At 47.0% G+C, this 27,937-nt stretch overlaps 1 protein-coding gene across 4 annotated transcripts in view; it reads left to right on the forward strand.

The window, feature by feature from the left end:
* Nucleotides 1–27,937, forward strand: part of GPR20 (G protein-coupled receptor 20) — a 31,379-nt gene that overhangs the window by 334 nt on the left and 3,108 nt on the right. Inside the window, exons 2-3 of one of the 4 annotated variants that reach the window (XM_081918946.1) lie at nucleotides 1,137–1,271; nucleotides 14,887–15,120. The gene's annotated coding sequence lies outside the window, so the exon portion shown is untranslated. Of the gene's footprint in view, nucleotides 1–47; nucleotides 173–1,136; nucleotides 1,272–14,886; nucleotides 15,121–27,937 lie in introns of those variants that run through there. The other 3 variants (XM_081918944.1, XM_081918945.1, XM_081918947.1) reach the window with 3 other exon arrangements.

A 27,937-nucleotide genomic window follows, 5' to 3' on the forward strand; every position in this document is an offset into this window, starting at 1 on the left:
ATTCGCCCTCTGCTCATCCTGGTTTGCCAAACGGCACAGTTCACTTCCACAAGAGGCAGCAATGGCCTTTGAAAGAGGATTAGACCGGAAAACGGAGGATGAGGCTATCAGAGACTGCTAGCCCACTGTCGGAGGCAAGAAGCCCCTGAGCAACAGTTGCTGGGAATCACAGGTGGGGAAAGTGCTGTGGTGCTATGTTTCTGCTTGCGGGATCCCTTCGGGACTGGATGGGACCTGGGTCTGATCCCACCCCTCGGTTATCATCCTCTGCCTGGCTCTGTTTAGCAGCTTCGAAATGATGAAATGTCTCAGGAGCAGTTGTTTTAAATTACTTTCTTTTGAGTGCTGGGGGGGGGGGGAAATCTGTCAAAATCTTTCTAGAATTTCTACTTTTAGTTAAGTATTTTTATTTAATTACTTGATGGGGGGGAGCTTCTTCCGCTGCCCCCGCCCAGCTACGCCCAGGCTACCTTGGAAAGCAGTGGATTCCACCAGGAACAATGGAAGGAATGTAAAGGTTACTTAGCTAAATATTGTAATATAAGACAAGTAGAAGCAACTTGAATTTATCAAATTGGCTTAGGAATAGAATATGATTAAAACATTATGGGAGAAACTATGAAAAGAAGTAAAGAAAGGAATTTGAAAAAGTAAATTTTGTTAGAAAGAAGATATTGGAAAACTGTTACAAGGGGATACAATGGAATTCAGTTAGGGGGAGATTTGAAGAAGTCAGTTAACAATGAAAACTAAATTGGATTTTTAAAAGGATTAAGTGTTTATTTGTATGTTTTTTTTTTCTTTTTTCTCTTTTGTATGTTATATTTGTTATAAACTTGGAAAACCAATAAAAAAATGGGGGGGGGAGGAAAGTGATGGATTCTCCTTCCTTGGAGATTTTTAAGCAAAGGTTCAATGGCCACATGTCAGGGGTCCCAATCCTACAATTGGTCACTCATGCACCTCACATTTCCCAGCGCATTTCCCCATCAATTTCTAAACTCCTGAAAGTCAGTTTATTTTTTAAAAGGGTATGTGTTGCCCCAGGGTGTGAGTTTCTGGTGTGTGTTTCATAGAATTGTAGAATTGCAAAGTCTGAAGGGACCACAAGGCTCGTCTTGCCCTTTGCAATGCAGGAATATTTTGCCCAACGTGGGATTCGAACTCACGATCCCAAGGTGAAGAGTCTTGTGCTCGACCTACTGAGCTTTCTGTGAAATACTGGCAGTCTGGAGGCCCTCATCCTCTGCTGTGTATTTTCATCATTTAAGGTACAAAGGACTAGTAGGAAGGTATCTGAATCACTAAGCCACTGGTGTGTGGGACAGCAAAGCTGGGAAGCATCCATTAAACGTGCTGTGTGCACCATGGAGTGGAAAAGATTTACTCGAGCAGAAAGTTGTCGGAGATCAGATCACGAGAAAAGTGCAATGAGGAGAACACTGCTATGTCTTGTGCCCTAATTCCTGAATCGATTCAGTTTAAGAACTGAGGTTGCTACTTGGGTCTCGTAAGAATGAAGAGTTTTTTTCAGTGAAAAGGAATTGTGAACAGATTGTAAGTTGGTGCAAGTAGAAGGACATAGAGTCTTGCAGAAGGTTAAAGGTAAATATATTGCAAAAAGAGAGAGAGAGAAATAGATAGCAGCGTAAGCTTTCGTGGCCTACAACCCACCAGATCCATGGAGTGTTATCCTGGGTTATGGGTTGTGGGGGTGTAAAATGTGAATTACAACACATCAAGCGTTTCTGCACTTCTGGAACTACCTGCCTATTGATATCAGGCACTGAGCTTATTTTGGCACGTATTCAAAATATTTTTGCTTAGATAAGCCTGCCCACAAACCTATATTAATCCTACAGCTCAGGACAGCAATACCTTAAGGACCACCTTTCTCCATATAAACCGACCTGGACCCTGAGACAAGTGGGGATTTTGGGGTTGTTTCTGTTTTTGTTTTTATTGTGTATCTTGTTTCTTTTATATTGGAGTTCTGTGTTGTTAACCGCCCAGAGATCTATGGGTACAGGACGGTATAAACATTTAATTAATTAATAATAATAATACATCACTCATGGACTGAGCCAAAACAAACTTAGGCTTACCAACACTAGGGTGCCTTTGTCAACAGGAACTGTCTTGTGAATGACAATTGCTAAGTATGTACACATCCCTGTTTGTACTGTTTTGGATTTCATTTTGCTCTGACCTCACTTTTTACAACCACTCCTCCTCCAACCCCCCCCCCAACCCATGTGTTTTACATTCTTATGACTCAGGATAACGCTCTGTGCATCTGATGGGACTGCAAAACGTGAATACTCATGCTTTAATAAATAGTTTCCTCTTTAACGTCCCAGAAAACTTTTTCTCATTCATTTGCTGCAAAAAAAAACCCTTAACACTCCTGTAAAAATTAGAAGATAGTTGGTGTTTGTTGACTAGAAGATTAAGCAGAATTGGGCTTATACACTCCAGATGTTACAATCGACACTTTGGACTGTGACTGACGGCGTCTGAGGAAGTCTGAGTACTGTTTATGGCTTTTCTTTAAGTTCACTTATTTCATTATTCACCTATTTCTGTACCACTATTCCTATGCAACAACAAGACAGCATTCAATAACAATTTGGCATAAACCAGCATTCGCTAGGTTGCTGGCAAATAAGTTAAAAAGAAACCAGCTGCTGCTGGTGGTTGTGGTTGCTATCATCGTCATTGCATGTGACACATAAGATAAGTTAAATAATAATAATAATAATAATAATTTATTTATACCCCGTCCATCTGACTGGGTTTCCCCAGCCACCCTGGGGAGTTTCCAACACAATATTAAAATACAATAATGCATCAAACATTAAAAGCTTCCCTAAACAGGGCTGCCTTCAGATGTTGTTTAAAAGTCTGAGAGTTGTTGCTCTCTTTGACATCTGTTGGGAGGGTGTTCCATAGGGCGGGCGCCACTACCAAGAAGGCCCTCTTGCCTGGTTCCCTGTAACTTGGCTTCTCGCAGTGAGGGAACCGCCAGAAAGCCCTCGGAGCTGGACCTCAGTGTTCGCGTAGATCGATGGGGGTAGTGACACTCCTTCAGTTGCCATATTTCAAAAAGTAAAAAACCAGGACACCCCAAAAGTTGAAAGTAGGAAGACCTGTGATTTTTCAGTTAATGTGCCAAAGATCCAGGACAAACCAGACAACCCCCCGGGTGTCACTTCCACCTTTGAAATCCCAGTAATGTCCAGAAATGGTAGCCCTAACAAAAAACCCACTCTGTATTTGTAAAAATTCAATCGTGTAGTGTAGCAGGACCTACACTTTGGAACTCCCTGCCTATTGATATTCATCTATTTGTTGTTGTTGTTGTTTAGTCGTTTAGTCGTGTCTGACTCTTCGTGACCCCCTGGACCAGAGCACGCCAGGCACTTCTGTCTTCCACTGCCTCCCGCAGTTTGGTCAAACTCATGTTGGTAGCTTCGAGAACACTGTCCAACCACCTCATCCTCTGCCGTCCCCTTCTCCTTGTGCCCTCCATCTTTCCCAACATCAGGGTCTTTCCCAGGGAGTCTTCTCTTCTCATGAGGTGGCCAAAGTACTGGAGCCTCAGCTTCAGGATCTGTCCTTCCAGTGAGCGCTCAGGGCTGATTTCCTTCAGAATGGATCAGTTGGATCTTCTTGCAGTCCATGGGACTCTCAAGAGTCTCCTTCAGCACCAGAATTCAAAAGCATCAATTCTTCGGCGATCAGCCTTCTTTATGGTCCAGCTCTCACTTCCATACATCACTACTGGGAAAACCATAGCTTTAACTATACGGGCCTTTGTTGGCAAGGTGATGTTTCTGCTTTTTAAGATGCTGTCTAGGTTTGTCATTTCCTGCCTGCCATACCTATATATCCAGGCTTTGGGACCCTGCCCACCCCACACATACCTCTGGCCCTCTGCTGCACTCCCCTCGATTGATTTTTACCTAGCTGCAACATGCTTTGAATGCTGAAGAGGATATTATTATTATTATTATTATTATTATTATTATTATTATTATTATTATTTAGTCTTTCTCCTGTCTGGCCTTGTTCATAGTAGGAAGACATTCAACCACATGTACTGAGGAAAACTCCCTCAGTACCACACAGCCAATCAGAGCACATGTTACCTCAGTGAGCATCATGGCACTCTGATGGGTTGTTAATCAACACCTCCGCCACTCTCTCATTGCTGGAGTAACTGTCAAGAGAATTAACCCTTTGGTTACTAACTGAATGGTCCTTGCTACTGTAATTCCAGCACTCAAACTCTTGCTTGGCTGGATGGTGGTATGTCAGACTACACCCATTTTTGCCACACTCCCCACTGATAAGTGCCCCCAGAAAGGTTTCCCAATGGGAAATGTGGAAATGTGGCCCTCAGTGTGAAAAAACTTCCCACAAACATCCGTCAGCACAAGAGCTATTTTTCTGATAAACCTTACTAGGAAGATAGTGACAGTTCTGGCAAGAGTTTGTTTCCCAATTGCATGTGTGCTGGCGGGTTGTCTTAATGTTGCCTGTTCCCCCCCCCCCCCGTCTTTACTGCTTTAATCTTCTTTTTCTGCAACCGAGGAGTGACTAGTAAGTTTTATAGATAAATAGAATAATCATATGAGAAATACGAGAGTGTGCCCTACTTACACACAGAGATCGTGGCTGGCATTTGTGACTAAGTATCTCTGGTTCACAAATGCACCTACATGGTGACTTGAGGTTGCAGTCCATGTAGACTCAGCATCTGAATGTGTGAACCAACTCTGTTGCAAAGCAGTTGGCTGAAGTGGAAGTCCTGGTAGCAAGGGTCAGGGATTATGAGAGGTTACTGGGTGGGCTTAGGTAATCTTTCATAATACAAATTTTGGCCCCTATACGAGCCCAAAATTTGGCACCCCTAAATGGATCTTCTCAATTTTGTACCCCTTTGGCTCGGCCTCCTGTGTGGAGGAACCACCAAAACTGCCCTAAATCCAGCTCTGGAAATTATAATCCAGCAACATCTAGATCAAGGGAATTAATAGTGCCACTGTATTCTGCTCTGGTCAGACCTCACCTGGAGTACTGTGTCCAGTTCTGGGCACAACAGTACAAGAAGGACACTGACAAACTGGAACGTGTCCAGAGGAGGGCAACCAAAATGGTCAAAGGCCTGGAAACGATGCCTTATGAGGAACGGCTAAGGGAGCTGGGCATGTTTAGCCTGGAGAAGAGGAGGTTAAGGGGTGATATGATAGCCATGTTCAAATATATAAAAGGATGTCACATAGAGGAGGGAGAAAGGTTGTTTTCTGCTGCTCCAGAGAAGCAATGGATCCAAACTACAAGAAAGAAGATTCCACCTAAACATTAGGAAGAACTTCCTGACAGTAAGAGCTGTTCAACAGTGGAATTTGCTGCCAAGGAGTGTGGTGGAGTCTCCTTCTTTGGAGGTCTTTAAGCAGAGGCTTGACAACCATATGTCAGGAGTGCTCTGATGGTGTTTCCTGCTTGGCAGGGGGTTGGACTCGATGGCCCTTGTGGTCTCTTCCAATTCTATGATTCTATGATTCTATGATCTCAAGGGCAACAGGTTCTCTAGGCTTGGTATGCGCTATCTAGGAAATAAGAATGGAATCTTATCCCAACGCACAACAGTTTGCTCTGTATTTGAAGGTCTAGCTGGCGTTCGTTTTGTCCCATCTTCCTCTGAAAGTATTTCCATTCTCTTGAGAGCCAGTGTGGTGTAGTGGTTAAGAGTGGTAGACTCGTAAACTGGTGAACCAGGTTCGATTCCTCGCTCGTTCACATGCAGCTGCTGGGTGACCTTGGGCTAGTCACACTTCTCTGACGTCTCTCAGCCTCACTCACCTCACAGAGTGTTTGTTGTGGGGGAGGAAGGGAAAAGGAGATTGTTAGCCGCTTTGAGACTCCTTCGGGTAGTGATAAAGGGGGATATCAAATCCAAACTCTTCTTCTTCTTCAAGCTGCTTACCTCAAAACCCATTACAGGACAGGAAAAAATGAAATCTTGTCACTCCTGAAGGAAATTGAGCGTCTGACCAGGCATAATTCCACAACCTTGGCTCTTTCTTCTCCCGAAGATGTCCCACAAGGCAGTGGATACAAATTTTCCCTCTGGGTTTACTCCCAACTGAGTATTGCCACAAGGCAGAGGAGGTTTAGAGATTCAGGGTTTTCCTTCTTCTAGATGGACTCCTTTCCCAAATTAATGAGCCCCATCTTCCCCTCACTTCCCTCTACAGCACGTGTAGAAAATAATAATACTAATACTAATACTAATACTAATACTAATACTAATAATAATAATAATTTTTTATTTATACCCCACACATCTGTCTGGGCTTCCCCAGCTACTCTGGGCGGCTTCCAACAAAACACTAAAACACAATAACCTATTAAACATTAAAAGCTTCCCTAAAAAGGGCTGCCTTAAGATGTCTTCTAAAGGTCTGGTAGCTGTTGTTCTCTTTGACATCTGGTGGGAGGGCGTTCCACAGGGCGGGTGCCACTACCAAGAAGGCCCTCTCCCTGGTTCCCTGTAACTTGGCTTCTCGCAGTGAGGGAACCTCCAGAAGGCCCTTGGCGCTGGACCTCAGTGTACAGGTAGAACGATGGGGGTGGAGACGCTCCTTCAGATATACTGGACCGAGGCCATTTAGGGCTTTAAAGGTCAGCACCAACACTTTGAATTGTGCTCAGAAACGTACTGGGAGCCGGTGTAGGTCTTTCAAGACCGGTGTTATGTGGTCTCGGCAGCTGCTCCCAGTCACCAGTCTAGCTGTCGCATTCTGGATTAGTTGTAGTTTCCGGGTCACCTTCAAAGGTAGCCCCACACAGAGCACATTGCAGTAGTCCAAATGTCTTCTTGACCAATGGACCCGCCATTGGTCTCATCCATTTGAACTGCCAGAGCCCGTCTACATGTGCAAGGAAAGTCCCTAGCTGACCGAGGGTTTGAGACCATAGGCTACCCTCACCTGGTTTAGCCAGCCAGTCGAAGCCATTTCCTGGATTGTGGCCATTGTCATACGCTAAAAGCTTCTAGGAGCCACAGGCGAGAGCTGAGTGCAGGGTGGGGACCAAAGGTGGACTTGACTTGTCCCTCGCCAGAGGTGCTGAAAACACACATATCAGGTGTCGACGTGAAAATGTCGGCCTTCAGCTTTTGTCGACAGCTGTATATTGAAAAAGCCAGACTCAACTCTGTGAAGAGGGAATTCCACAACTTGAGGGCTACCACAGAGCTGGCCTTTCCCCTCTGGGCTGCCGCCACCACCACCCTGAATTTATGAGGGTGGCGGAACTAGCAAGAGCACATGTGATGGCCTGGGATTCGGACTCAGAGGCTGAACCTGAGGAATCCCAGCCTGCACAGGATTCCCTGCCTCCAGAACCAGCTGAGCCGGGGCTGGGGCATGAGCCTGAAGGGTCCTCACCTGTGGTGGGTCCTCAGGTGCAGGCACCAGCTGAGTCTGCTCTGGCTCCTGAGGGGATGGAGGACCCATTGCCTGCAGGTGCTCCACTCTCAGCCTGTCAGGGGAAGCTGAGGTTGCTTCTGGGTCCGGTAACCCTCCAGCCTCTCCTGAGCTGCAGAGGCTCAGGGCAGAGAGGCGGAGGGAACTAAGCTCCAGCAGAAGGAGTGCTCGCCTCCAGGCCAGGCGAGGCGAGTCACCTGTGGCCCTATGCCTCGGGGCAGATAAAAGCCAGCCGGCCCCAGTCCCAATGTTGTGGGAGCAACATTGTTGGTTGCTAGTTCCTGCCGGAACCCTGTCCTGCTTTCCTGCCTGAGCTCCTGACCCGCCCTGGTTCCCTGCTTTGCATGCCTGTTCCTGACTTCACCCGACTCCCTGCCCTGCACCCAGCTTCAGCTACTACGGACTTCCTCCACGTTGCACTTTTGACCATGGACTGGACTTGGACCTCACCTCTCGGGTAACCCACGGGAGCAGCACAGCACATTTCTTTCAATTGATTAATTGAACCAATTAGTTCGCCCAGTACATCAGCCCTGCATACAACGTGGGTGGCATGAATAGACCAGGTGGTTAAAAAAAGTTAAAAAGGACCCCTGGATGGTTAAATCCAGTCAAAGGCGACTATGGGGTTGTGGTGCTCATCTCACTTTCAGGCCGAAGGAGCCATCTGCAGACAGATTTCCAGGTCATGTGGCCAGCATGACTTCTGGCGCAACAGGACAGTGTGACGAGTGCCAGAGAGTACGGAAACGCTGTGTACCTTCCTGCCGCAGTGGTACCTATTTATCTACTTGGACTGGCGTGCTTTCGAACTGCTAGGTTGGCAGGAGCAGGGACCGAGCAATGGGAGCGCACCCCAACCACGACCTTCCAACTGGCAAGCCAAAGAGGCTTAGTGGTTTAGACTACAGCGCCACCCGTGTCCCTAGACCTGGTGGTACTCAGGCTAGGAAAGGTACATTCTCTCTCTCACACACACACACACACACAGAGAGAGAGAGACTGCCTTATGACATCTCCAAGACACTGCTGGATATGACTCTCTTTCAATCAAGCAGGAGGAAATGTATTTTAAGCCCCATCAGTCATTTCTCTGGGAAGCTATTATTGCCTGCGACCACGTTCCAACAGCAGCTCGCTCCTGCCCCTCAAAGGCTCCTCCGCGGTTCCCACCCGGCCCTGGGAGCTGCGGGCAGATCAGGAGTCGCTGTCTCCTCTCACATGCCTGGCATCTGTCAGGCATGATAGCCTGGGAATCCTGCCTTCCTTTGGCAGAGCCTCAACAGCCAGCTTGAAGCCGCGCAGCTGTTCATCACCGGGTGCACAAATCCTTTCTAAAGGACTTCAGGAGGACTACATGGGGGCAGTGGTGCTGTCTTCACCAGGGCAGGTGTGGCGATCACACAGGGTCCCCAGACTTTGAACGGTCTATTGATCCCTGTGCCACCACTCTGATCGCTTCCCCGCTCCCACCAACCTGTTACTCTCTGGTAAAACACTGAGTCCAGTCAGTTGTTAAAAGTGAACCAAAAAAGCATGTTTATTTTACAAGCATTGACAAGTTTATGGTTTCACAGATAATATTCCTGTCAGTATTATAACTATAGTTTCTTTACCGGCCTTTTGTTGTTTAGTCGTTTAGTCGTCTCCGACTCTTCGTGACCCCATGGACCAGAGCACGCCAGGCACTCCTGACTTCCACTGCCTCCCGCAATTAGGTCAAACTCATGCTGGTAGCTTCGAGAACACTGTCCAACCATCTCGTCCTCTGTCGTCCCCTTCTCCTTGTGCCCTCCATCTTTCCCAACATCAGGGTCTTTTCCAGGGAGTCTTCTCTTCTCACGAGGTCGCCAAAGTATTGGAGTCTCAGCTTCAGGATCTGTCCTTCCAGTGAGCACTCAGGGCTGATTTCCTTAAGAATGGAGAGGTTTGATCTTCCTGCAGTCCATGGGACTCTCAAGAGTCTCCTCCAGCACCATAATTCAAAAGCATCAATTCTTTGGCGATCAGCCTTCTTTATAGTCCAGCTCTCACTTCCATACATCACTACTGGGAAAACCATAGCTTGAACTATACAGACCTTTGTCAGCAAGGTGATGTCTCTGCTTTTAAGATGCTGTGTAGGTTTGCCATCACTTTTCTCCCAAGAAGCTGGAGTCTTTTAATTTAATTTAATTGATATTGATGGTCCCTTCCAACTCTATGATCCCTGATTTAGTCTCTGGAAGTCCTTTTCTGCCTGCTCTGGCATACCGTGTCCTGCACTCTCCTGGATTCGGTCTACCTGTCAAAGAGACGCATGCTTGCAGCCCTAATCCAAATGCATTTTGAGCTTTGCCATCTCTTCATTGGGACAGCGCTGGTGCTTAACCCTCCCCCTTCCACTTCTATGCTCCTGCTGCAACTGTGACACTTCACTACAAGAGGAAGCTGCTGCCCTGCTGCTCTTGGGCACCGCCAGTGCGGCTGGTGGGAAGGAGGTACTGCAGCTTCCCAAATCACCCAGCTCCTGGGAGTTCTCCAGCTGCAGTTCCGTAGTGCTGTTCCCCCAGGTTACAGTCCTGCACAGCTGTGTGAAGACAATGCAGCCGTGTGCATAGCCATGCAGCCTGGCACCCTTTGCAATGGTGTTATTAATATATGGAATCCATTGTCTCAAGTTATGGTGATGGTCCAACGTTATTATTATTATTTAGGTAAAGGTAAAGGGACCCCTGACCATTAGGTCCAGTCGTGACCGACTCTGGGGTTTCGGTGCTCATCTCGCTTTATTGGCCGAGGGAGCCGGCGTACAGCTTCTGGGTCATGTGGCCAGCATCACTAAGCCGCTACTGGCAAACCAGAGCAGCACGGAAACAGCGTTTACCTTCCCGCTGGAGTGGTACCTATTTATCTACTTGCACTTTGACATGCTTTCGAACTGCTAGGTTGGCAGGAGAAGGGACCGAGCAACGGGAGCTCATCCCATCGCGGGGATTCAAACTGCCGACCTTCTGATCGGCAAGTCCTAGGCTCTGTGGTTTAACCCACAGCGCCACCCGCGTCCCTATTATTTAAGGATCTTTAAAAACCCTGCTCTTTACTGCTGAAGTGGAGCAAATGGCAATTCATAGATAACCTGAATTGCTGTTCCGATTCAGCATTAAAGAGCAGTTTTTCAAGGAAAGGAAAGAAAAAGCACTCAGATGCAGAGCTTGAAAATGTGGACCTTTGCTGAGAAAGTACAGGACAGAAGGTAAGTTGAGAATGAAGTCTTCCTTTTTTGTAGAAGCTTTCCAGGGGCAGACGTCTGGAGACAGGAAGAAGGTCATTCCTTCTGTCCTCCGTTTGCCATGGGAAATCAAGTGAGGACAGCAAAGCGCCTGGGGGCTGTTAGCACAGCATTAGTTCCAGTAGCAGCAATTTGATAAATGGATTTCCATGCATCGGAATTGGTTGGGTAAACAGACTCCGTCCTCAGCTGCCTCTGGAGCACATAGCAAGAGGGAGCCCTCGGTGACACCAATTAAGACGAACGAGAGCCCTTGGGTTTCCTTCCATGAGGAGTGGACCACAACAACATCCCAGCCAGGCATATTTATGGCTTGCCGTAACGAAAAAGAAAGACGGAACTTGTGGGAATAAGTGACGCAACGCCAGAGATGGTGGCTGCCCAACTTTGGACATTGCTGCAACAAACTGCTTCTGTAGGGTGTTCCACAGAACACTTTGTCATCCAGATCTCACAGAAGCTGAGAGTCAAGAGGTTGGTGGGTTGTTTTGAATCAGGCACAACATTGTCTTTTTTATATTGAGTCAGGCCTGTGGAACTCAGGGCTGTTGGTGACTCTCTGAGATCTGACTTTCCGAGATCTTGGAAGAGAGTCTTTCTGGTTCCAGCCCTGTAAAATAGTGTTGCGTGTCTGGGGGAATTCCATTGCTGAAGGAGCCAGGCAAGTTTCTTAGTGACTTAACGGGCCCTAACGGGTGGTGCTCTGGGTTAAACCACAGAGCCTAGGATTTGCCAATCAGAAGGTCGGCGGTTCAAATCCCCGTGATGGGGTGAGCTCCCGTTGCTCAGTCCCAGCTCCTGCCAACCTAGCAGTTCGAAAGCACATCAAGTCCAAGTAGATAAATAGGTACCGCTCCTGCGGGAAGGTAAATGGTGTTTCCGTGCGCTGCTCTGGTTTGCCAGAACGGCTTAGTCATGCTGGCCACATGACCCGGAAGCTGTACGCCGGCTCCCTCGGTCAATAAAGCGAGATGAGCACAGCAACCCCAGAGTCGGCCACGACTGGACCTAATCTTTAGGGGTCCCTTTACCCTTTACCTTTAAGTATATTAAAAAGCAGAGACATCACCTTGCCGACAAAGGTCCGTATAGTTAAAGCTATGAATCCACTGGGAGAGATCATCAGAGGATTTAAGGGCGGCACTGATGAAGTCTATCTGTTTCCCCTTTCCATCAAAAGCAGGTGGAGCAGAAAGGGAATAAACTGAAGCTCCTTTCCTACAATACAGAGATGCTTACAACAGCTGTTTCATTGGCTGCAGAGGTAGTAAATATATCTATTTGGAAAGGGGTGCATACTGTTGGATGCAGAGGAAAGTTGGGAGGAACCAGCTGGGGTACCTCAAGGGAAGAAGGTTCAGAGCCTGGGGAGTGGTGGTGGGGTGACAATGAGTGGGCAGAGGGAGAAGACAAGGAGAAGGTGTCAGAAGCTGAAGGGGTAACAGGGTTTAGTAAGCAGGGAGAGTCTGTGGCTGAGAGCAGTCCATAATCAGAGGTAGAAGCTGAAGCAGGCGAGGGAGAGGAGGGTAGTGAAGACGCAGAAATGAATCGGTCTGGTGAAGAGTCATGGGGGTCTCCCCCTCCTCCCGTACCCACCTTGTCTCCCAGCACCAGGAGAGGCATGAAAAGGGTGGAGGAGAGATGGCTGCCAGAGGGCGCAGTCTATGATTGCCCATTGGGAATGAGCTGCTGTGCTCATTAGGCATGACACTCAACCAAGTCTGTGAAGATCGTGTTTTGGCTAATAGGGAATGTCAACTTTGGACTGTGTTATATTTGACCCTCCATACCTCTCTATCTAGGGATGTGGGTGGCGCTGTGGGTTAAACCACAGAGCCTAGGACTTGCCAATCAGAAGGTTAGCGGTTCGAATCCCCGCGACGGGGTGAGCTCCTGTTGCTCGGTCCCTGCTCCTGCCAACCTAGCAGTTTGAAAGCATGTCAAAGTACAAGTAGATAAATAGGTACCACTCTGGCGGGAAGGTAAATTGCATTTCCATGCACTACAGTGCTATCTCAGGTTACATTCGCTTCAGGTTACATACGCTTCAGGTTACAGACTCCGCTAACCCAGAAATAGTGCTTCAGGTTAAGAAATTTACTTCAGGATGAGAACAGAAATTGTGTTCTGGCGGCGCAGCGGCAGCAGGAGGCCCCATTAGCTAAAGTGGTGCTTCAGGTTAAGAACCGTTTCAGGTTAAGAATGGACCTCCGGAATGAATTAAGTACTTAACCCAAGGTGCCACTGTACTCTGGTTCGCCAGAAGCAGCTTAGTCATGCTGGCCACATGACCCAGAAGCTGTACGCCGGCTCCCTTGGCCAAGAAAGCGAGATGAGCGCCACAACCCCAGAGTCTATCACGACTGGATTCGCACCACACAGACACACAGAGAGAGAGAGAGAGAGAGAGAGAGACAGACAGACAGACAGACAGACAGACAGACAGACAGACAGACAGACAGTCTGTTTTAGAGTGCTTGTGAATGCACAGACAGTACTGTGACTAAAAACTCTTTCTTCCAATGCTGAGTATCCCAGCAATGCCCCTTCCTGGGGAACAAAGACCCCACTATTGTTTTGCATGTCCTGCTAACTTCTCGTCTTGACTTCTATAATGTGATCTATATGAGATTTCCCTTGGGGACCGGCAAGAGTATTGTTAGCCCAGAAATGGAAACAAGAAGAAATTCCGACGAAAGAAGAATGGCAGACGAAATTAATGGACTATGCAGAATTGGACAAAATGACAGGAAGGATTCGAAACTTGTGGGACCAGAGATTTACAGAAGATTGGAAGAAGTATATGAATTATTTGAAGAGCAACTGTAATCAAATTATGCTAGTAGGACTACAATAAGTTTTGTAAGGAGAAATATACGAAGTGTTACAAAGTAGAAAAAGATAGAGAGTTTGAAATCTAATAGGGAAGATAAGAAATGCATACTGAGAGATTAGACTGGAAAAATTTTCAGACAAGATTGATGGAAGTCAAAAATTTGAATAGGATGTAAAAGTATGTTTAATTACTGTTGAAAATGATATGTTAAAAAAGCTAATAAAAATTATATTAAAAAAGAGAGAGATTGCCCTTGGAGACAGTTCAGGAACTTTGGCAACACCCATTTAAAGGACATGGCTTCCCTCAAAACATCCTGGGAGCTTTAGTTTGTTAAGGGTGCTGGGAATTGTAGCTGTGTGAAGGATAAATTGCAGCTCCTAGGATTCTTTGAAGGAAGCCAGGACTGTAAAAGCACCATAAATGTACTTTAAATGTAAGGTGGTGATGTGACTTGCAGCAATTTGACAAAATGGCTCTCATGCTGAGCTGAGCACACATGACATCAGTTTTTAAAGAATCCCACTGGTTAGCATTTAGTTTCCAGGCTAGACTCAACGTGTTTGCTTTTAAGAAGAAAGAGGTGATGGATTCAGGATACTGTAGTTGAGAGAACATATTCCCCCAAATACCCTCTGCTGTGAGAACTGCTTTTTTATATGCTGTGATCTTTTTATGTGAACCGCCCTGAGACCTCCAGGTATAGGGCAGTTTATAAATAAAAATAAATATAATACCACCATCTGAGATGAGATTCACTTCAGTTCTTCCAGAACAGAAGCCTTTTTAGTGGTGGCCCCGTTGGTTAAAGAACCCTCTCCCAATCCTGTCTCACTCGCCCATTCAGAAAAACCAGAAGCACATTCTTCTTTTCCGGTCGCCTTCGTGCTGCTGGAATCTAGATTTTAAGCCTTGCCTCCCTCCTTATATTGTGTGTGTGTGTGTGTGTGTGTGTGTGTGTGTGTGTGTGTGTTTGGATTCTAGATTAATGTTTATTGGGTTTTAACTTCGTATCTCTCTGTGTCTCTCTAAGCCACCTTGAGCATATTCGCTCACAAGCAAAGGGACACAGAGGGTTTCTCCTCCCCCCACCCCCATGCCTTGGCCTGGAATAAATAAATAAATAAATAGAGTCACCCCGCAAGGCTTAAATACTCAGCAAGTCCCATGCCACTTCATAAATTTCCAAGAGATTTGAGGCAGCGAGCCAGGAGATTGCAAAGCAGTTTGGAGTATAGACAGAAGACAAGGAGTTTCATTTCCCCCCCTCTTTCTCTTTTCAGTTTCCAGTGCCTGTTCCGCACTCTGCTGCCTGTCTTTTTGTCCAACGCTATATTTAGAAGGAGGAGGGAGAAAGAAAGAAAGAAAGAAAGAAAGAAAGAAAGAAAGAAAGAAAGAAAGAAAGAAAGAAAGAAAGAAAGAAAAGAGAGGGGAATTTTTTCTTCTTCTTCCGGAGGCATTACTTTCCATTCGGAATAACTCCCAAGCATCTTGAATGAAAAGCACCGATTCCACAGGTAAGATTTTATTCTTGTTTTTAATGTCTCTGCTTCTCCGCAGCCCAGACTGCATGGACACTGGACTTTTAAAGCACACATCCCCTCACCCCAAAGAACCCTGGGAGCTGTAATTAGTGCTGAGAACTGCAGCTTTGTGGGGGTGAACTACAGTTCCCAGAATCCTTTGGTTGGGGTGAAAGAATGTCCTCGTCTGACCCTGGTCAGAGACCTCCACTTGCTTTCTGTTTCCCATTTAAGAAATGACTTCTGGTTTTAATTTGACACCCCCCCCCCAAAAGGGAAAATATATAATGTTTTGATTTTTATTATTATTTACATTTTGATTTGTTGCTACTTTCCCCCCTTAAACTGGCCAGGGTATACGTGTGCTCAACTTACAATAGATATATAATAATGCAAAATGAACGTCGCCAGTATTTGGCTATTAGCTGAAGCAATACCCAGCTTCTACTTTTCTCCAAAATTTCCAACGCAGTTCCCCAACTCCAAAATGTGTATAACAGGGGTATATGGAGGAAAAACACATTATGTTAGCAATAGTAATATGCAAAAAATGTCTTATATTAGTGAAAGCCATATGCAGAAAGGTGCTTCAGGATGTGCAAATCAGGTAAACCAAATTTCTTCCCCATCTCTAGCTGAAGAGAGGTTCTGCAAGTCACAGCATAGTGGGGGCTGATGATTTGACTCAGGATGAGACAACCTTCCTCGCCGGGTTGTGGACTCTCCTTCCTTGGGTGTTTTTAAGCAGAGACTGGATGGCCATCTGTCATGGATGCTTTAGCTGACACTCCTAGATGACCTTTGGGATCCCTTCCAACTCTATGAGACAGTTCTTTCCATTCTTTATCCACAGTAGCCTATGTGTGTTGAATCCCTTCTAGAATCCCATGTAAAGCTCCCAGGGGCTCCACAAACCTCTCACCTTGACAAGAAGCATCATCATACTGGTTTTCCCAGGAGTGATGTATGGAAGTGAGAGCTGGACCATAAAGAAGGCTGATTGCCGAAGAATTGATGCTTTTGAATTATGGTGTTGGAGGAGACGCCTGAGAGTCCCATGGACTGCAAGAAGATCAAACCTCTCCATTCTGAAGGAAAACAGCCCTGAGTGCTCACTGGAAGGACAGATCCTGAAGCTGAGGCTCCAATACTTTGGCCACCTTGTGAGAAGAGAAGACTCCCTGGAAAAGACCCTAATGTTGGGAAAGATGGAGGGCACAAGGAGAAGGGGACGATGGAGGACGAGATGGTTAGACAGTGTTCTCGAAGCTACCAGCTTGAGTTTGACCAGACTGTGGGAGGCAGTGGAAGACAGGAGTGCCTGGCGTGCTCTGGTCCATGGGGTCACGAAGAGTTGGACACGACTAAACGACTAAACAACAACAACAACACATCCTGTGGGCAAGACCCCTTTACCTTCAAACCTTGGTGCCCATGCCAGCTGCTCCCCTTCAGTATCCCTTAGCAAACGTTTCTCTGAGGAGCCAACCAGAAACCAGAAGTATGTTTTTGTGCAGATCCTCCATCCATAAGCCAATCAGGGACCCAACCAGATGAGTCATGCAAGGAAGATGGTTTAGAGTTGCAAATTGGACAGCAGCTTTCAGAACAGCCTTGCACCTGCATGTGGAGAACATGCATGTTGTTGTTGTTGTTGTTGTTGTTGTTGTTGTTGTTGTTGTTGTTGTTATATCCCACTCATTTGGCTGGGTTTCCCCAACCACTCTGGGCAGCTTCCAGCAGAATATAAAAACATTTTAAAAAATCAAACATAAAAAAATTCCTAATACTGGCCTACCTTCAAATGTCTTTTAAAACGTGTGTACAGTGGTACCTCAGGTTAAGTACTTAATTCATTCCGGAGGTCCGTTTTTAACCTGAAACTGTTCTTAACCTGAAGCACCACTTCAGCTAATGGGGCCTCCTGCTGCCGCCACGCCGCCAGAGCACGATTTCTGTTCTCATCCTGAAGCAAAGTTCTTAACCCAAGGTACTATTTCTGGGTTAGCGGAGTCTGTAACCTGAAGCGTCTGTAACCTGAAGCGTATGTAACCTGAGGTACCACTGTAGTTCTTTATCTCCTTGACACTTGATGGAGGGCTCTACCGCCGAGAAGGCCCTTTGCCTGGTTCCCTTTAGCTTCACTTCTCGCAGTGAGGGAACCGCCAGAAGACCCTCAGAGCTGGACCTCAGTGTCTGGGCTGAATGATGAAGGTGGAGACGCTCCTTCAGGTCTACTGGGCCGAGGCCGTTCAGGGCTTTAAAGGTCAGCACCAACACTTTGAATTATGCTCAGAAACGTACTGGGAGTCAGTGAAGATCCTTTAGAACCAGTGTGATATGGTCCAGGCAACCGTCCACAGTCACCAGTCTTGCTGCCGCATTCTGGAGTAGTTGTAGTTTCCAAGTCACCTTCCAAGGTTCCCTCCCCATCGTACACAAACACTTGCAGTTGGCTCCTCACCTGCGCACAACCCCTTCCAGCCATGAAGCTTGTTGGAGGACCATCTGGCAGTCCAACTGAAGAAGAAGAAGAAGAAGAAGAAGAAGAAGAAGAAGAAGAAGAAGAAGAAGAAGAAGAAGAAGAAGAAGAAGAAGAGTTGTTTGGACTTAATATCCTGCCTTTCACTCCCCTTAAGGAGTCTCAAAGTGGCTAACAATCTCCTTTCCCTTCTTCCTGCACAACAAACACTCTGTGAGGTGAGTGGGGCTGAGAGACTTCAAAGAAGGTCACCCAGCAGCTGCATGTGGAGGAGCGGGGACGCGAACCTGGGTCACCAGATTACGAGTCTACCATTCTTAACCACTACACCACACTGGCTCTCACACTTAGCAACTAGAAGGGCAGTTGTGATGATTTAGTGGGGGAAATCCATGCCTACGTCCTGAAGTTCTTTGAAGGCTACGAATGTCAATTGAATAATAACATTAGTAATACAGGAAGGTGCCAGCTGTCTACATCCACGGTGTTTCCTGGAAGCTTGGCTTTTGTTGCTGCGGCTGCTGTAAGAGAGGAGGAAGAGGGGTACAGAAGCAGGACTAGTCCGGAATCCTACCCCCGCCTCCAAATACCTGTACTTGGGTGCTTTTGAGATCTTCCATCTTTGGCCTTTGGGGTTGTCTTTTTGCCCTCAAGTGCCCGGCAACGGGTTTTTAACACATGCCTTGTTGGGACCTTTCCTGGGCACCTGGTGTGCAGGTGTTGGGCGAGGCAGATATTGGTCTTGCCTGGGACTAGACAAACATAGAGACTGTCAAGGGCATGATCCGCTGCAGGCATTCGATTTGGAGGGTCACGCCATTAATGCTTGTTGTTGTTGTTGTTGTTTAGTCATTTAGTTGTGTCCGACTCTTCGTGACCCCATGGACCAGAGCACACCAGGCACTCCTGTCTTCCACTGCCTCCCGCAATTTGGTCAAACTCATGCTGGTAGCTTCGAGAACACTGTCCAACCATCTCGTCCTCTGTCATCCCCTTCTCCTTCTGCCCTCCATCTTTCCCAACATCAGGGTCTTTTCCAGGGAGTTTTCTCTTCTCATGAGGTGACCAAAGTATTGGAGCCTCAGCTTCAGGATCTGTCCTTCCAGTGAGCACTCAGGGCTGATTTCCTTCAGAATGGAGAGGTTTGATCTTCTTGCAGTCCATGGGACTCTCAAGAGTCTCCTCCAGCACCAGAATTCAAAAGCATCCATTCTTTGGCGATCAGCATTCTTTATGGTCCAGCTTTCACTTCCATACATCACTACTGGGAAAACCATAGCTTTAACTATACTATGCTAGCCTGCTCTAAATCTTTCCATCTTTCCCCACCAGGCAATCAACTGTGGGTACATCAGAAACTGCTCAAGCTCAGAGGAACCTGTGGGTGCTGATGTTTGTGTTGTTGTTTTTTAACACAGCAGCCTTGTATCTTTAAGTCAGCAGCCTTGCAGCAACTGCAAAGTGTCCTCTCAAAGCCCAGCCAAGAGGGAGAGAGTCCGTGTGGTGTCTGTAAATCTTCTCCAGTGTCATTTCACCCTTATTAGGCAGTTAACAGTTTTATATAAATAGTACATCTGTCCGGGGATTAGTGCGGCAAGAGGATGTTTACAATGTGTGTATTTGCCACTGTGTCCTTAGAATAAACACCTTTCGTTGCACTCAAGATGACCAGATGTAGTATGGTGTGAGGGTGGGGGCTACCCCCTCCCCCCACTCAAAGCTGGATTCGGGTAACTCGTCCATATGGCAACAAGCCACGCTCCCCGTTGAACGCCGTGCTACAGAACTGGGAGCGCGGAAATTATTTAAGCATCGCATCGTCTTCCAAAGGGAAGACAGAGGAGGGTCAGTGGCTCTTAACTGGGAGATGGAACCTCTTGGTCAAGGATTCCCCGCACCCAAATTTCTGGGAGAGATGGCCTTCATGCCCTGTTGATGGGGATGCCCTGTTGGTGGTTGAAAGACGGTGCTGTATTTATTCTGAGGCAGGAGGGAGATGCAGGAGAGGGAAAAAGGAGCCACCTCTTTATAGTTCATGGATAGGCAAACTAACGCCCAGGGGCCAGATGTGGCCCAATCGCCTTCTAAATCCGGCCTGCGGGTGGTCCGGGAATCAGCGTGTTTTTACATGAGTAGAATGTGTCCTTTTATTTAAAATGCATCTTTGGGTTCTTTGTGGGGCATAGGAATTTGTTCATTTCCCCCCCCCCCTTCAAAATATAGTCCAGCCCCCCCACAAGGTCTGAGGGACAGTGGACCGGCCCCCTGCTGAAAAAAATTGCTGACCCCTGGCATAGTTAAACTACAGTATTCGGTACCAAAGGATGCAGCACCGAGAACCAGTGTGGTGTAGTTGTTAAGAGTGGTTAAGAGCGGTGGAGTCATAATCTGGGGAACCGGGTTCGCATCTCCACTCCTCCACATGCTGGGTGACCTTGGGCTAGTCACACTTCTCTGAAGTCTCTCAGCCCCACTCACCTCACAGAGTGTTTGTTGTGGGGGAGGAAGGGAAAGGAGATTGTTAGCCGCTTTGAGACTCCTTCGGGTAGTGATAAAGCGGGATATTAAATCCAAACTCCTCAACCTCCTCCTCCTCCTCCTCTTCTTCTTCTTCTTCTCATCGGCTTAGATGGGTTTCATGTTTGGTGTGAAGTTGGCCAATGTAGGAATCAGGACACTAAACTGCCTGGGTCTTTGGTCTGATTCAGCAGGGCTCTGATTTTCTTATGGAGTCTCAGCATCTTGTGCTACGTAAGAACATGAGGAGAGCCTGCTAGATGAGGCCAATGGCCCATCTGGTCCAGCATTCTGTTCTCATCATGGCCGACCAGATGCCTGTGAGAAACCATCAAGCTGGATTCAAGCACAAGAGCATTCTCCTTTTCTGTGGTTTCCAGAAACTGGTACCCAGAAGCAGAGCAGAGCCATCGCGGCCTGTAGGCATCAATTGCCCTCCCCTCCTCCATGAATTTGTCCAATCCTCTTTTTCAAGCCATCCAAACTGGTGGCCCTCACTGCTTCTTGGGGAAGGAAGTTCCATAGTTGCTGCACTGCAGGGGGGAAAACAGTTCCTTTTATGTGTGTACTGAATCTTTCAACAGTGAAGGGCACTGGGTGTGTTGCAGGAATTCATGTATATGTGGGGGGGGGGGTTGCCCCTCCAGCAGATATCATGCACATGCAGCCCACTACCAAAATCAGCACAATCACTTTTGTGACTTTTGTGATTTGTCCCTACAAAACACTTCATCACAGTTTCTTCCTATCAATTCAAAGGGCCTTTGCTGCATGATACCAAATGTAAGAATTCACTGATAAATGTATCTGTGTACTGGCTCACTGGGAAAACTTCAGAAATTCATATAGACATGTGAGCTCAGCTACTCAGCAGCCCCTCTGCCTGAGTGATAATTCTTGGCATCCTGATACCTGAGTGCCAGACAGGTAGCCATTCCAGAAATAACAAACCCAGATGAAGACAAAAGGGTGTAACTTGGCTGGGAAACAGGGAAATGTAAATATCTCTTTTGTTACACTTGATGGGTGTTTGGTGGAGGGCAAGGGGAACCATGGGGCAGGGTCCAGGATGCTCAGATTACTGCCACCAGACCTCCCCTTTCATGATGTAACCACGATGTATTAGTGATGTAGTTTGGGGGGGGGATGTAACATGGGGATTAGCAGCTAATAAAAGTTTGGGTTCTCTTTTGTTTGGGGCTTCCATCTTGTTCCACCTGGTGGCAGGTGGGAGTCCTGTCGCGACAGTCTTCAATAAAGACCAAGCCTACTGGCTGCTGTTTTGCTTTGGTATTCCTGGCTGGTCTCCTTGTTTTTTTGGCCAAGGGATCCATCACCGCCTCTCAGTCTGTCATACCTCGCAGGGTTGTTGGGAGGATAAAATGGAGGAGAGCCATGCAAGTTGCCCTGAGCTTCTTGCAGGGAAGGTGGGATGGGAGTGCAGCAAAATAAAAGAATCCATTGACATATGGTGATAATAGCAGGAAAGAGATCTGGGGTACTATTGGCCAATGGTCAACCTCCCTTTTGAGGGGCAAGGTGTTCTGGTAGGTGGTGGCCGTGAGGTTCCAAGTGTTTTTGCGTAAAATGGATGATCTGGACCCATTCTCGTCATGGAACACAAGAAGAACCTGCTGGATTAGATCAATGGCCCACCTAGTCCAGTGGCCAACCAGATGCCTGCAGAAAACCAGCAAGCAGGATTCATGCACAAGGGACCTCTTCCCTCCTGTGGTTTCCAGCAACCGGTATTCAGAAGAATTGCTGCCTCCAACAGTGGAGGCACAACACAGCCATCCTGGCAAGGAGCCATCGATAGCTTTCTCCTGTATGAATTTGTCCAATCCTCTTTGGACATCATCCAAGTTGGTGACCATCATTGGTGCCTGGCCTGGTTTGGGGACTGAAATCAATTGTACTGTGCTGGGAAGAGATATGTGTCTCATCCTGCTCTGTGTACTGTGTTCCCTATTAAGATCCTTCCCTGCTCCCCCAGCCCAGCCCATGTATACCTCTACTTTGGGAAGAAAAATCAAGATTTGTAGCTCAACGTGACACATTTAGAGGCTGTCTTGTTTTGGCCCTGAGCTGCTATCTGACTTTTCCTCCCAAAGCTTGTGATGGGCTTGTGTGTGGGAGCTGAGGGGATGTGTATACACAATATAATTGTCCCAGCCTCCCCAATAAAATGTTTTTTACGAGCTTTAAGTGTGTGCGCCGATAAATATAGAGATGAGCAAGGAACCAATTCCACTCAGCCCCGACGCAATGTCTCTTTTAAGAGAGCTCTTCAAATCAAGGGAATATTTTTAGCCGCTGTGACTTCAGCAGAGAAAGTACCCTGAGAAGACAAAGCTTGGGAGATAAAAACAACAACAACCACCCCAAATGCGCCACCCAACAAGAAGGACTTAGCCACACTCCCTGCTCTTTCCAGAAAAAGCTCCCCACTTTAATGTTCCATGTCTGAGTATGTGGGTTGTTTGGACCAGAGCCTTTCCCGCAAAAAGCCACTCTCTGAAGCTGAATTGGATCAAATTTCCATTCCGGTTTCCCCACAGATTTGTGTTTGCTCCAAATGAGCTTTAAAGAGCGGGTTTTCGCGGGGTAAGTTCTGGAGCAAGTTCTGTGATATTTTGATTGATGGATTGAATCATACAATTGTAGAGTTGGAAGGGACCCCCAGGCATAGCTGTCAACTTTTCCCTTTTCTTGCGAGAAATCCTATTCGGAATAAGGGAATTTCCCTTAAAAATGGGAAAAGTTGACAGCTATGCCCCCAGGATCAAAGCCTCCAAGGAAGGAGAGTCCATAACCTCCCAAGGGAGTCTGTTCCACTGTCAAACAGTTTTTACTGCCAGAAATCTCTTCCATATATCTAGTCAAAATCTCCTCTCTTATTACTTGAAGCCATTGGTTCTCAGGTCCTATCCCTCAGAGCAGGAGAAAACAAGCTTGCTCCATCTTCCATGGGACAGCCTTTGAGATATTTGAAGATGGTCATCATATCGCCTCTTAGTCTCTTTTCCAGGCTAAACATACCCAGCTCCTTCAACTGTTCCTCATCAGGCTTGGTTTCCAGACCCTTGATCATCTTGGTTGCCCTCCTCTACACACCTTCCAGCTTGTCAACATCCTTCTTAGATTGCGGTGTCCAGAATTGGACACAGTATTCCAGGTGTGGTCTGACTAAAGCAGAATAGAGTGGCACTATCACTTCCCTTCAACTGATTAAAAATATTAAAAAATAGTCTAGTAGCACCTTAAAGACCAACTAAGTTTGTTGGGCTTTTATGTGCATGCACAGTTCTTCAGATACACTGAAACAGAAGTCACCAGACCCTTATATATAGTGGGAGGGTGGGATGGGGTTTTTCTCAGAAGGGTAGTAGGAGATGGGTGATTGGCTCAATGGGTATGCTAAACCTGTTGACGACTGTTAACGACTGCAATTAGTCCTACAGGAAAAAGGAAGGGATAGTATGCAGGTGATCAAAAATAGCTTTAGCATATGTAATGAGACAAGAATCCAATATCTCTATTCAGACCAGGTCTTTCCATAGTTTTCAGTTTGGTAATAAGTTGTACGGGACACTAGACGTCTGTTGTTGGTTCGTTGGTTTCATAAAACGTGTACACCACTTGACTTTAAAAAAGGGGGGGGGACAAGAACCTGCAAAGCGGTTTACGGAAAAAGATAAAACAATGCTATTATTGATAAGAAAACTTAGCAAGAATAACGCAACACAAGGATTTCAAAAAGTTAAACTAACAATAGACGAAAAACAGATTAAAACTCACACCACCTTTCTAAACTTCTGGGTAGGCTTGTCTAAACAAAAACATTTTAAAGGTAAAGGGGACCCCTGACCATTAGGTCCACTCATGGCCGACTCTGGGGTTGTGGCGCTCATCTCGCTTTATTGGCCAAGGGAGCCGGCGTACAGCTTCTGGGTCATGTGACCAGAATGACTGACTAAGCCGCTTCTGGCGAACCAGAGCAGCGCACAGAAATGCCATTTACCTTCCCACTGGAGCGGTACCTATTTATCTACTTGCACTTTGACATGATTTCGAACTGCTAGGTTGGCAGGAGCTGGGACCAAGCAACGGGAGCTCACCCCATCGCTGGGATTCGAACCGCTGACCTTCGGATCAGCAAGTCCTAGGCTCTGTGGTTTAACCCACAGCGCCACCTGTGTCCCGTCATACCTTGGGATAAATCTGCTTCAGGATAAGTATTTTCGGTTTGCGCTCCGCGGCGACCCGGAAGTAATGGAGCACGTTACTTCTGGGTTTCCCCGCTCACACATGCACAGACAGTCAAAATGACGTCACGTGCATGCGCGGAAGCGGTGACGTGACCTGCACACACGCAGATGTGCTGTCGCGTCTTACGTTCTATTCAGGATGCAAACAGGGCTCTGGAACTGATCCCGTTCTCATCCCTATACAGTGGTACCTCGGGTTAAGAACTTAATTCGTTCCCGAGGTCTGTTCTTAACTTGAAACTGTTCTTAACCTGAGGTACGACTTTAGCTAATGGGGCCTCCTGCTGCCGCCATGCTGCCTCATGATTTCTGTTCTCACCCTGAAGCAAAGTTCTTAACCCGAGGTACTATTTCTGGGTTAGCAGAGTCTGTCACCTGAAGCAATAGTAACTTGAAGCATCTGTAACCCGAGGTACCACTGTACTGAGGCCATACATTGAATTCGCTCCGATACCTCTTTAAACAGTAATGGCTTCTCCCAAAGAATTCTGGGAGCTGTAGTTTTCAGGCAGATGCTTCTACTTAAGGTGCTTGCAGCTGGAGAGGCCAGGAGCTGAGCACCTCCACAGACTCTGGGTTAGCACGTACCTGCCAACATAACTCAGATCAAAACAGGGACATCTCTCACTCTCCCCAACTGACCCTCCTCATTTTAAGTTCCTTATATGAAAATCATATATGAAAATCATAGAGGGACGCGGGTGGCGCTGTGGGTTAAACCACTGAGCCTAGGACTTGCCGATCAGAAGGTCGGCGGTTCGAATCCCCATGACGGGGTGAGCTCCCGTTGCTCAGTCCCTGCTCCTGCCAACCTAGCAGTTCAAAAGCACGTCAAAATGCAAGTAGATAAATAGGTACCACTCCTGCGGGAAGGTAAACGGCGTTTCCCTGTGCTGCTCTGGTTCGCCAGAAGCAGCTTAGTCATGCTGGCCACATGACCCGGAAGCTGTACACCGGCTCCCTCGGCCAGTAAAGTGAGATGAGCGCCGCAACCCCAGAGTTGGTCACGACTGGACCTAATGGTCAGGGGTCCCTTTACCCATTACCTTTATGAAAATCATGCACTGTTATTCAGGTAGAAAGATTTGTGCATGGAAGTAGAGGGGTTTTGCACCAAGACCTTCAGGGTGGTTGCAGCTCCCCTTGCTGCCCTGCCTGGCTCTGATTCCTTTCTCCCAGTTTCATGCAGAGACTCTCTCTTCTGCTCTTCACAGCAGCCTCCTCTTCCTGCCTCTCAACCTTCATCAGGGCACTGGAGAAGCCCTCTCTGAAGGCACAGCCAGCCCTTCTCACTTTCCACAAAAGTAAAATACCATATTTGGCCAATCTGAGCTGGAGCAGAGCAAGAACTTGCCAAGAGACAAAGCGAACCGTTTGAAAGAAAGAAAGAAAATTTTAACCCTTCATTTATAAATAAAATGATAAATCACTGGGAGAAAGTTTAAACACAGAGGTTTTGGAGAATTAAACAGGGTTGGGGGAAAAAATTTGCCCAGCAGCATGAGCAAGGAAGAGGCAATAATAATAATAACTTTGATTCAAGTCTGGGAGATGCAGGAAGCCAGAAATGTTAATGCAGACGGTTTGTTTAAATTGCGCTCTTTTGAGTTTTCACGCCAGGAAAATGCATCTTTCTATCTCGCCTTCTTTCTCAGGAATGTAACAGGATGCCTTATACTTGAGGCCGTGTTCCCACCATACATTGAATTCGCTCCAATACCTCTTTAAACAGCCATGGCTTCTCCCAAAGAATTCTGGGAGCTGCAGTTTGCTAGAGGAGCTGGGAGTTGTTAGAAAACCGCTGTGCCCTATGCCATTCTCAGAGTGGTCTTACAATCAATCCATCTAGTCCAGTGTTGTCCAATAGGCAGCTGGAGATTTCAGGTCCTTAAGGTCGCGGGTGGCACTGTGGGTTAAACCACAGAGCCTAGGACTTGCTGATCAGAAGATCGGTGGTTCGAATCCCCGCAACGGGGTCAGCTCCTGTCTCTTGGTCCCTGCTCCTGCCAACCTAGCAGTGCGAAAGCACGTCAAAGTGCAAGTAGATAAATAGGTATCACTTCAGCGGGAAGGTAAACAGCATTTCTGTGTGCGGCTCTGGTTCGCCAGAAGCGGCTTAGTCATGCTGGCCACGTGACCCGGAAGCTGTACGCCGGCTCCCTTGGTCAATAAAGCGAGATGAGCGCCGCAACTTCACAGTCTCTGGGTTAGGCATGTACCCTCCAACACAACACAGATCAAAATAACAAACAAGCAAACAAACAAATAATTTTTTATTTATACCCCGCCCTTCCAGGTTTAAAAACTGGGCTCGGGGCAGCTAACAGCAAATATAAAACTTTGATTAAAATGCGACTTGAAAACAGCATAAAATACAACATAAAATGCAGCATCAATAGCAATAAAATTCTAAAATTCAAGGGTCATTTTGGGAAGGAAGGAAAGGAAGGAAGGAAGGAAGGAAGGAAGGAAGGAAGGAAGGAAGGAAGGAAGGAAGGAAGGAAAGAAAGAAAGAAAGAAAGAAAGAAAGAAAGAAAGAAAGAAAGAAAGAAAGAAAGAAAGAAAGAAAGAAAGAAAGAAAGAAAGAACCCAGTCAGTAGACATCAAGTGATCACCAGGGCTAACTGGCCAAGTTGGTCCTACTAGGGCCAGCAAGGAGACCAGGGAAGAATTTAAATATGGGGTCCCAGAGAGGGTTTCTTCATAGAAGAGGAAAGGGAAAAGGGAATAGAGGACCAGGCTAATTCAAATTGAAGGCCAGGCAGAGTAGCTCTGTCTTACATGCCCTGCAGAAGGAGATCAAGTCCTGCAGGGCCCTAGTCTTGTGTGACAGAGCATTCCACCAGGTTGGAGCCATCACTGAAAAAGCCCTGGCCCTGGTGAAGGAGAGTCTGGCTTCCTTAGGGCCCAGAACCTTTAAGCTATTATTATTCATGGACCTTAGGGTCCTCTGCGGGGCAGACCAGGAGAGGCGGTCCTGTAGGTACAAGGATCCTAGGCTGCATAGGGCTTTAAAGGTCAAAACCAGCACCTTAAACCTGACCCTGTACTCCACCGTGAGCTAGTGCAGCTGGTAGAGCACTGGGTGAATATGCTCCCATGGCAAGGACCCAGTGAGGAGCCTTGCTGCAGCATTCTGCACCCACTGGAGTTTCTGAGACAGTCTCAAGGGCAGCCCCGCGTAGAGCGAGTTACAGTAGTCAAGCCTGGAGGTGACTGTTGCATGGATCATTGTGGCCAGGAAAGGTAAATAGGGACATTTCTCACTGTCCCCAACTGACCCTCCTCATTTGCAGTTCCTTATATGAAAATCATGCACTGTTATTCAGGTAGAAAGATTTGCACACGGAAGTAGAGGGATTTTGCACCAAGACCTATGCTGGGTCACAAAACAACATGTTCAGTTCAATTGCCTGTGTGGAGTCTGGCCCAGAGTCCTTGCACAGTCAAGACTTGGTTTTGAGTCTAGCTTCCCTACAAAAGCCCTGCAACCTGTTTCCTGTAAGAACAATACGGCAACAGCAACAACAGTTTCTCTGGG

The sequence above is a fragment of the Podarcis melisellensis genome (genome assembly GCF_964234715.1).
Source record: "Podarcis melisellensis genome assembly, chromosome: 7".
Classification (NCBI taxonomy): domain Eukaryota; kingdom Metazoa; phylum Chordata; class Lepidosauria; order Squamata; family Lacertidae; genus Podarcis; species Podarcis melisellensis.